Source organism: Humulus lupulus, chromosome 5, assembly GCF_963169125.1.
Source record: "Humulus lupulus chromosome 5, drHumLupu1.1, whole genome shotgun sequence".
NCBI classification, from domain to species: domain Eukaryota; kingdom Viridiplantae; phylum Streptophyta; class Magnoliopsida; order Rosales; family Cannabaceae; genus Humulus; species Humulus lupulus.
The window spans coordinates 42,161,916-42,171,906 of record NC_084797.1 but is presented as its reverse complement, the minus strand read 5'-3'; positions in this window follow the sequence as shown (position 1 = coordinate 42,171,906).

The window sequence follows — 9,991 nt, the reverse complement described above, 5'->3', positions numbered from 1 at the left end:
TTTATACCCCTAAGCTCACCCCAAGTCGGGTATAAATCCCCGCCATGACTTTTTCGCTACTTTGCTCACTAGGATCATCTCGAGTCACAGATCACAGATATATCCACATAATAATGTGGTCTCGACAATTATCACATATATCAATACAGTTATGCCCATAATGGCCAAAATTACGATTATGCCCTTCTAACCTAATCAGGGCCTACATGCATACTAATACACATATTCATGCATCTCAAATATTCAAATAATCATATAGCATGCTTTAAATAATAATCATGCATCTTAATCGTTAAAACCACACATAATTCCCATTATGCCCTTCAGGCACACTAATCAAGGCCCTTAAGCCTTATTAGCGAATTTGGGTCGTTACACAAAGTGTTGTGGGGATTGTTCCTGAACCATTCCAACACGTGTTCAAATCCATGAATTTGTATCCTTAGACCCACTGGCACCTGTTGTCCTAATACTGGTGTGGGTGGTGCTGGTGGCGCTTGCCCAACGCAAGCCAATTCTTCCTCTCTCGCCCTTAACTGCTCTCTCCACCTCGCCACTTCTTCTACTAGGTCATTAGCAGCGGGTGCTACAGGCACCTCAAGAATTTTAGCCATGGGAGGAATTGGATCCTCAGGGATGCCACCCATGTTTGGCTTAGCGGCCGCACCACGACCCTTCCCTCTTCCTCTTCCTCGGCCAGCTCCCTTCCCTGTGACCCTTACTGCTCTTTCGCCCTACATGATGGAAATATAGGTTACATAAAAAGATCTGACCATAAGACAAGAGAAACCCTGATTCTTAGTTGCCCAACTGCTAGAAGGAATAGCAAAAGAAAACTACTATTTAATGCTAACAAAACAACTTACGACACGATGAGTTAAGTCTTTTCCCTAGAATTCAGTATGTATGTTGCGGGATTCCTTGAAGAAAAGAGTTAAACGACCGTCAATGATACCATTTATAACCCCCCTAATTTCCTATCTTAATTAAAATATTATTTTTAATAATAATTGAAAAAATTTCATAGTATTACTAATGGGAAGTCATTGAAAATAATGAAGAGTTGGATTCAATGTTAAAAAAGAAAAGAGAATTTCATGCATCATATAATAAATAAATACATCCCACTGATAAATTAACATAAGGAAAGCTATAAGGCACTATGGCATTCCGGATTGTTTCCTCGTTCATTGGCTCCCCACAACATACATACATACTTATGAGAAACTGAATCAACTCACCATGCGTGCCAAACAAGTCTACCTATTGTCTACCTACAAGGGGGAAAGTAAAGGGGTGAGCTAAAATCCTAGTAAGGAAGTACAAACACGACATACTAGCATAATCGACATATCTCATACTTTCTTAACAAATTTTCCTTATAGCAAGCATTATCAACATAAGTCATTCATAAACATGAGAATATTTGTGACATAAGCATAATTGTACATTATAAGATTATAATCAGAAACATAAGATCAATTGCAACATAAGCATAAACATACAACATAAGATAATTACACCCATATTGTCCAACAATCGGCAACATAAGCATACGTCATAAGATCATGGTTCCCCTATTGTACAATGATAAGTGACATAAGCATACAACATAAGATCATGGCTCCCCTATTGTCCAATTATCACATGTGACTCTTCCTTTAGTCACTTATATGGCACCCTATTGTCCATGATTTTACCTGGCACACGTACTGTCCAGAATCTTAGGAACATCTGCCTTTATAATGCTGCAGCACTAGATTAAGCAAACAGAAATATAGTGAACTTCCTTACATTCATAAAAAAATATTCATAAAACATTCATCCCACCCTTTTGGTCATCTTTTGTGACACCCTTTTTGCTGTAGCCTTAGCATCACTCACATAAACAAATACATTATCATAAAACATTGGCAACATTATAGCAATTCAAGAAAAAGTACTATCTAACTTCCTTACCTCAAGTCCAAGCACAAAATCAAAACATCACAGGACCACTTCTTAAAATGCCTAAAAAATGGAAGTACAATTTGGTCTCACTCACAATTCGTACTCACACAAGCATAACACAAAAGTTTGCATGAGCTTTATACACATTCTAATTGCCTATGTCAAAACATATAGGTTACAAAGAATTTCACAAAACTCATAATGTACAAAATACCACTTATCATGCTACTATTTGGACATAAAATCATAGATTGAATCACATAAGAAATTGAAAAAAATCCAAACTTGAAATTCTAGACTTGGCCGAAATATACAAAAGAATGTGACACCTTCTTTTACAATATTTTAACCAAAACTCATGTTTCATATTACCTAAAACTCATAACATGCTTGAAACAAATTTTAAAAGAATCTCTAAGGACCTAAAAGTTGGTAAAAATGACTATTGATACTCACATTTTTAATAAACAAATTTCTAAGCATCTTTTAAAAAATAATTTTTCTCAATTATTAAACCATAAAAATCAGCAAGTATATTATTGAAGAAAATACGTTATTAAAATGTGAAAATCACATTTTACTTGTATTAATTCTAAAATTTGAATTTTTAAGACATAAAGTGTGCTCTTTAAAACTATTGCTACATTATCATAACATATAAACCAAAAATCACCAAGCATTATTCTATTTAAAAACTACCCATATTCATGTTTAACAATTAACCCAACATGATCCTATATTTTCATGCATTCCAAAATACATTTAGTATGCTTCTTTTTTTAATACCCTATCAAACATAAATATTTACAACTAAATCATGCCACTTTTTGTTTTAATAATATCGACCCACAATGCTTACAAATAAATAATTAAATAAAAGAAACAAAAGAACCCTAGGCCTAAAACGTTTCATGTCTGAAACATACATCCATCAATACACTCCTATTTTCAGAACTTTGATTAAAGCCCTAATCAAGCTTCTAATCAATAGATCATTACCATACATGTATTCATCATAGCAATAGTTTAACAACATATACATTATACTCATCAAAACTAAATGATCAAACATAGACATATTTTCTCAAGACATCAAACATTAATTAAACAATAATCAAATCAATAAAAGGTTAGGGAATCTCATTAACTCCTTTCTTGTATTGAAGAACCAAAAGAAAAGGGGTACAAACTTCTTAGAATTGAGTAGAAGAATCTTAGACATAGGAATTCAAAAACCAAAACCAAAAAAAGAACCCATACCTAAAAATCTTGGAACCCCACACTTCTTCTCATTCATTCTTTCTTCCTTCCTTTCTCTCTTTTCCTCTCTTTCTCGTGCACTCCCTCTCTTCCTTTCTCTCTCAATTTCGGCAGCCACAAATAAAATTTTCCAAGGCCACATTCTTCCCATTTTATAACTTCCTAGTGACCTAAAACTTGTGAAATGAATCCATGTGTGAACCTAAAATCCTATCCCATCAAATAAGCCTAGTCCTTAAATTTTCTCTCTTTACACCCCATCTAAACCTTATCCAAATATTAACAAAACAAAATAGATCATCTTTGTCATCTTATCTCCAAAAGATGACAACTAATAATATTTTCCTTTCTAATTTTCTTAATTTAAACTAAATAAAAAGAAAACAAATTCCACACATACAAACATACACACATATATATTTCGTCACAAACACTAAATAAATATATAATAAATAAAAAATTTAACATATTATAATCACATAATTTTTCAAACCAAATAAAATGTAAAACTAATAATTAAACATTTATTACACAATTATTAAAAATAAATCCTAATACACAAAATAATTAATTTAAATTATTTTATAACAATAAAAAAATTAGAATAAAACATAACAATAAAAATAAAATAACAAAAAAAATATTGATCACTACATGGCATAAAATAATACAAGGCCCAAAAGATGGAGATGAAAATTCTACATGAAGCCTTGGATTTATTTTTATTTTATTTTTTAATGTATTGCAAGTGCTCTGATTTTTCTAGAAATACCCAAAACAACTGGCTCATATTTATTTATTAAAATGTTTGAATGTATTAAATGTGATTAATAACATTGTCATGCTTTATAACATGCAATACATATTACCCACACAATATCTAATTAAAGCATGCATCTCATATTGAGTAGAAAAATATTTTTATTAGGAACGTCCTATTTTATTATATTCATTTAATGAATCAAATAATTAATCTAGATTAAAGCAGTAAACTGATTTTAAGTGTTAATTTCAAGACCTATTTGCTAACTAATTTAATTAGATAGGCAAATAATATTATTAATAATTAGAGCATTTATTGACTAGATAGTTTAAGAGCCTATATAGTAGTTTGATTAAATTTTGTTTAATGATTAAATACTTAATGAGATTAGTAATTATTAGAATACAATTTGGTAAATAAATTTGATTAATTTAAATAATTCAAAAGCATAGGATGTTTTGAGAAAACACATATTAAAAAATAGTGAGTGGGAGCAAGAGTTATAACAATAACTCCTATTATCTCCATTATTAGTTAACACAGATGCTTTATGGAATGAGCCTCGAGACACCTTTGTTTGCGTTCCCCAAATGAAGTTGTCTAACTGTGTTATTATTCAACGATAAATTCTTTCAAGAATAGTATTGAATGATGTTTATTATGTTTGACTGTCCCTAAGGCACACTCTTCAGTTAACTCATTAATCTAAAATAATGGGTCACACTCACAAAGGTTAACTAGTTTGTTTTAAGTTTTGACTTGGGGATTTGAGAAGTGTCTCATAATTAATTTGAGATTAGTGTGACCTACCATAAGACTGGTCCATTAATTTATCACAAAATTAGTAATGATTATTTTTATTTGTTATCTAAATTTTTTGCATTCATGTATCATATTTACTATTAAAAAAATTATTGATATTCATAATATGAGCTAAATTCATTTTGTGATATTATTTATACATTTCAGCAATTATTTCTGAATATATCTCTCGACAAATTAACTATACTCTAGAAAATGTTGATTTTGATACCAAAAATAAAAATTCATATCTGACACATTTGTATGTTGTACATTTTGAGCCAAATCGAAATTTCTTACATTGTATGTCAGCCCCCACTTGAAGAGGGGCCTATGAATCATATCTATAACATGCATGAAAAATATAGCCAAAGGTTAAAGGATAATCACATGGGCGCTTTCGTATACTTAAAAGCTTGACAAAAGAGTACAAAGACAAGTGAGAAAAAATCAAGACATTGTATGAGTTGTGGCATAAGATTCATAAAGATGTTGGATATCTAGATGTAGCGCACCGATTTTTTTTCTTGTTTTAATTTGGTTCATTGTTTTACTAATAATTGTTAAGTATTTGATTTTTTTTATTGTTTGATTTTTTTGGTAAGAATTATATGAATTTAATTGTTACTTTTTTATTTATTTAATTATTTTAATTTGTCAGAAAATGAGTTTTGGTTGAATACACCAATGTGCATGGTAAGTAGTGATGCACATGAGCAATTAGGTGTGTGCATGTGCATAGTTGCATGATGAGCATGCAATAGTTTTTCATACTCATTATTTATTTTTATTTAATTAAGGAATAATTATAATTAAAAAGAAAATTAAAAATAAATAAAAAGAAGAGGGAAGAGGAGTGAGGCGTGCAAGACAATGGGAAATGGGTGATCAGCTTTTCCTATTTGGTTTGGGTTTTAAATGGATTAAATTGATGATGGCTAGATAAATTGGGAAGGAGGAGGATTTTATTCTTTTAATTTAATTGTAAATTCCTTTATTTAAGAAATTAAAATAAAGCAAGTTAAGGAAAAATGATTAGGATTGGGAAACCTTCCCATTCCCACTAGGCTAGACTATTTTTCTATAGGGTTGGTTAAACGGAAGGAAAAGAAAGAAAAGAGAACATTGCTCTTGTGGTGTTGTTGGATAGAGGAGAGAAAGGAGAGAGAGAGAAAGGAAGAGAGAAAGAAAGAGAGAGAGAGAGAGAGAGAGAGAGAGAGAGAGAGAGAGAGAGAGAGAGAGAGAGCGAGAGCGAGAGAGGGATTTTCAAAGTGAAGGAGTGGAAGAAGGAGAAGGGTTCGAAAATCCTAATAGGTATGGCTTTGATGTTTGGTTTTGATTTGGGTTTGATTTTTAGATTTTTCCTCCGCTCATTACCAAAATTTATTTTCCTCTTTGTGGTTTCGAAAACCCCTAGGGTGCCCAAGGTTATTGCGCTCTTGTGTTCTTGAACACAATAAAGGAAGGTAATAGATTTTTTTCCCCAATCTCTTGTTGTTTGGGTGATTGTAATCTCTTGGGTCATGTTTAAGTTTTGTTTCATAAATATGATTAAAATCTATGCAAATCTCAATGTTTGGGAAATTTTTATGAGGTTGATTTGTTTTGGTTATTGGTTGTATTTTTCTAGAGTTCTTGAATGGCATATGCGAATGGTAGTGATTGTTTTATTTCACATGAATAGTATATTATTATTACGACCCATGGGAATGTTTGGGAGATTATGTGTTTGAGGAGATTTATGTGAGGGTTGTGTTTTTATGTTTATGTTACTATGATCATTTTGAAGCTAACGATTTATTTAAAGGCATGCAAGGATGATGGTAGATACATGCTAGGTTTCTTGTAAATGCAAATGATGATTTTGGTATTTTATGTTTATGTTCATGTGGGTTTCACCCTATAGGGGTTATTAATGCATGTTGGTCAATTTTCTATTTCATTTGATGTCACATCTAATCATTAAAAATTAGCTAGGTGTTGTACTCTGAAATTAGCACGAGTTCAACTAGTCAGCTCAAGTACAACTGGTAGATGAATATGTGGAAAAATAGCCAGGTAGAATATTTGTCTAACAGTGATGTGAACAACTCGAGTTTGGGGGCTGGACATCATGAAGCACATGTTATTATTAGGTCGCCTTTCAGGATAACAATTAAGTTCGAGACTTACAATAACCAGATCCAACTTTGGGCATTGTGAACTTAACACGAGCTTAGGTGAGATATTCAGTTCATGGAAACTGTGACATAATGCATACTAAAGGATCCCATGAGATGCTGAGACTCTTTATACGCTCATTACTGCCCAAGCTATATCACATATCTATCATTTATTATCCGAGATAGCAGGAGTATATTCTATTATGTTATCAAATCATATCCCAATGTAAATGGGAATAATCTATATTAAATAGATACCTTATTTATTCACGCGGTTACCCAAACCTGTCCATGAAATTCCTCTATAAATACTAGGAATAATGGATAGGGAAAGGGGAGCCATTTTTGTAGTACCGAAACTCTGTAGGATTAGAGAGACAAAAGTAATAATATTGACTCATGGACTAGGTGGATTTTAACCATTGAACCACGTTAAAGTTGTAAGTTTTCGAGAGAGTGTTTACTATTTAATTATGGTTTATAATCGAGCACTAATCAACCCGTTTAATTTCTTAATACACTGTTGGCGAAAAACCACATCAACGGTTTGGTGCTTTCATTGAGAGGAAATTAGAGCCTCGTAAGTTTCAGTCAACTTTCACCATGGTGCTCACTCGATCGATGAATGATAATGAGATGGAACAACCTGGTGGGCAAGAGGCTCATCATACCGCTGTTCCCAATGAAAGGGGCCCAGATGTTCAGCAACGTCCGGGAAAGCAACTGGTGGGTTAGGAAGACATTGGGAGTTCAGCGTCACAACCACCAAATCCTAATCCAGGATACTTGACTGCCATCGAGATGGAAAACGCCAAGTTAAGGAGCCATCTCACTAGGGAAAATACGCATATTGAGGAGGTCTTGGCTCGGTTCTCCCCTTTTTCAACTGACATTAATGTCGGAAGGAGGCAAGTGGATCTCATAAATCCCACAGGAATAACCGGCCTAAACCGAGTCATTCTGTCAAAATCTCCACTCCGATTTCTGCGCCTTCAGGGCGATGCCACTGATCATCACAGGGGTCATCATCAGCATGTGAGACAGTTGATCAGGACTGCGACCCCAAGCACTATGCCTTCTTCACATATTCTAGGAAATGCCCATAACAACCCACGAGGAGGGGCGGGGATAGGCTCACGAAGGCAAAATGGTCTAGAAAATCCCTCTGTGCCACAGTCAGAGCCCCAGGCACAGAGAACTAGGGGCAATGGAATAGAACCAAGGCGGACTAATTTAGTCCGTCCTGATGGAATGAGGATAGCCTCGCCAATAAGGCATCCTCTGTCACCTGTAAGACATCCAACACCACCTCACCCTCAACGAGATGTTCCAACTCATTGGAATAGCAGGAGAAATCCTCCCTCGTCCGTAACTATTTACGTCCCACGAACGCGTGCTTAGAATCTCGATCCTCAATCTCAACCACAAGTAGTGAGTTTTGCAAACAGAAGTTATTGTACGGAGAACCAGCGTGGAGGCAGGTTCGAGAGCGACTTGAGAAATCACTTTAGTTCAACACAAAGTCCTCGGTATGATCCACAACCCGACCTGCGTGATCATTTGAACTCACAGAGAAGGTATCCAGCTCGGGATGGGCATGTTATCCATACTCTGCATGAGGGAGGTCTGTCCATTGTATGTGACAATGGGAATGTCCCACATAACCAAGCTCAAACTTGGAGGGACAATAACCCATCAAACGTGTATAATAGGATGGGAGCTGTTTAACATCCCCTAGCTAACCTAGGGACCAGGGACCAAACCCTTGAAAGACTGGCTCTGATGGAAAAGAAAATGAAAAGACTCTAATTTGGGAAAGGAATTGATGATTATGAATGAGATGAGGAGCTCGAACATTTTGCTCCAAACATTACAGCGACAACATATCCTATTGGCTTTAAGATGCCACACATGCCGACATTTGATGGAAACGCAGATCCATCTGATCACCTCAAAATGTTTAACACCACGATGATGGCCCATAATGTCGCGCTTGATCTAAGATGTATCTTATTCCCTGCAATATTTGTGGTTTAAACAATACAATAAGCATTCAATAAGCTCGTGGAAGAAACTTTTCTCTGAGATTAAAAGAGAATTTTGAGCCTCACAGGTAGCTCGTGTTGAAGCCTATTCATTGGCCAACGTAAAGCAATAACCTAGTGAGACAGTGAAAGCATACTTGAGCAAATTTTCACATGTTGCTGCACGAGCTAGGGACGTGGATGACAACTCCAAGCTTATGGCAATGAGATCAGGAATCCTTGTTGGGGGTGGGGTGGGGGGGGACCTATGGAAAGAACTCCAAAGAAAATTGGTTAAAAGAATGGACGAATTTCTGGCCCAAGCTCAGGAATGGATAAAGCTCAAGGAGGCACGAGCTTCAGTCGCGGGAACCAGCCAGACCCTTATCCAACCCATTGGAGCGGTAATGGATGTTACAGCTACAACTCAGAACAACAAGAATAACCAAGGGGGGAATAACAAAAAGAAAATGAATGGTGAAGGGAACCAGAACTATGAAAGAAGAACAAGTCTATGGTGAATTTCAACCCCATTTATGCCACCTATACCGACCTAACAGACACCCGAAAGCGTATCTTTCTGAAAATTCAAATCGCCTCCCATGGAAAAAGCCAGAACCTTTAAGGCACCAAAGGGCAAAGAGAGATCCTTCAAAAAAATTTTGATTCCACAACGACATCGGTCATAATACTGATGATTGCCCGTAGCAGAAGGATTAAATCAAAACTATCGTTCGAGCTGGACCATTGGCCCAGTACGCCTGAAATTGGGTAGTCCCCAATCAAACTATTGGGAAGAATTCTAAGTCAGTGCCAAAAACTCCAGCAGGCCAATCTGGGGCTCAGGCAAATCAAGTCGATCCTCCCCCAATAGTAGGAGGAGATATAACCACTATTTCCAAAGGACCTCATTTGGTGGGCAGGAGTAGCGGGGCCCAAAAAAGGTATATCAATGAGTTGAAGGTTCATAATGAAGTGGAGTTCGTGCCGGAGCAACAGTTATCAAAGCAAAAATGGTTGGAAAAACAACC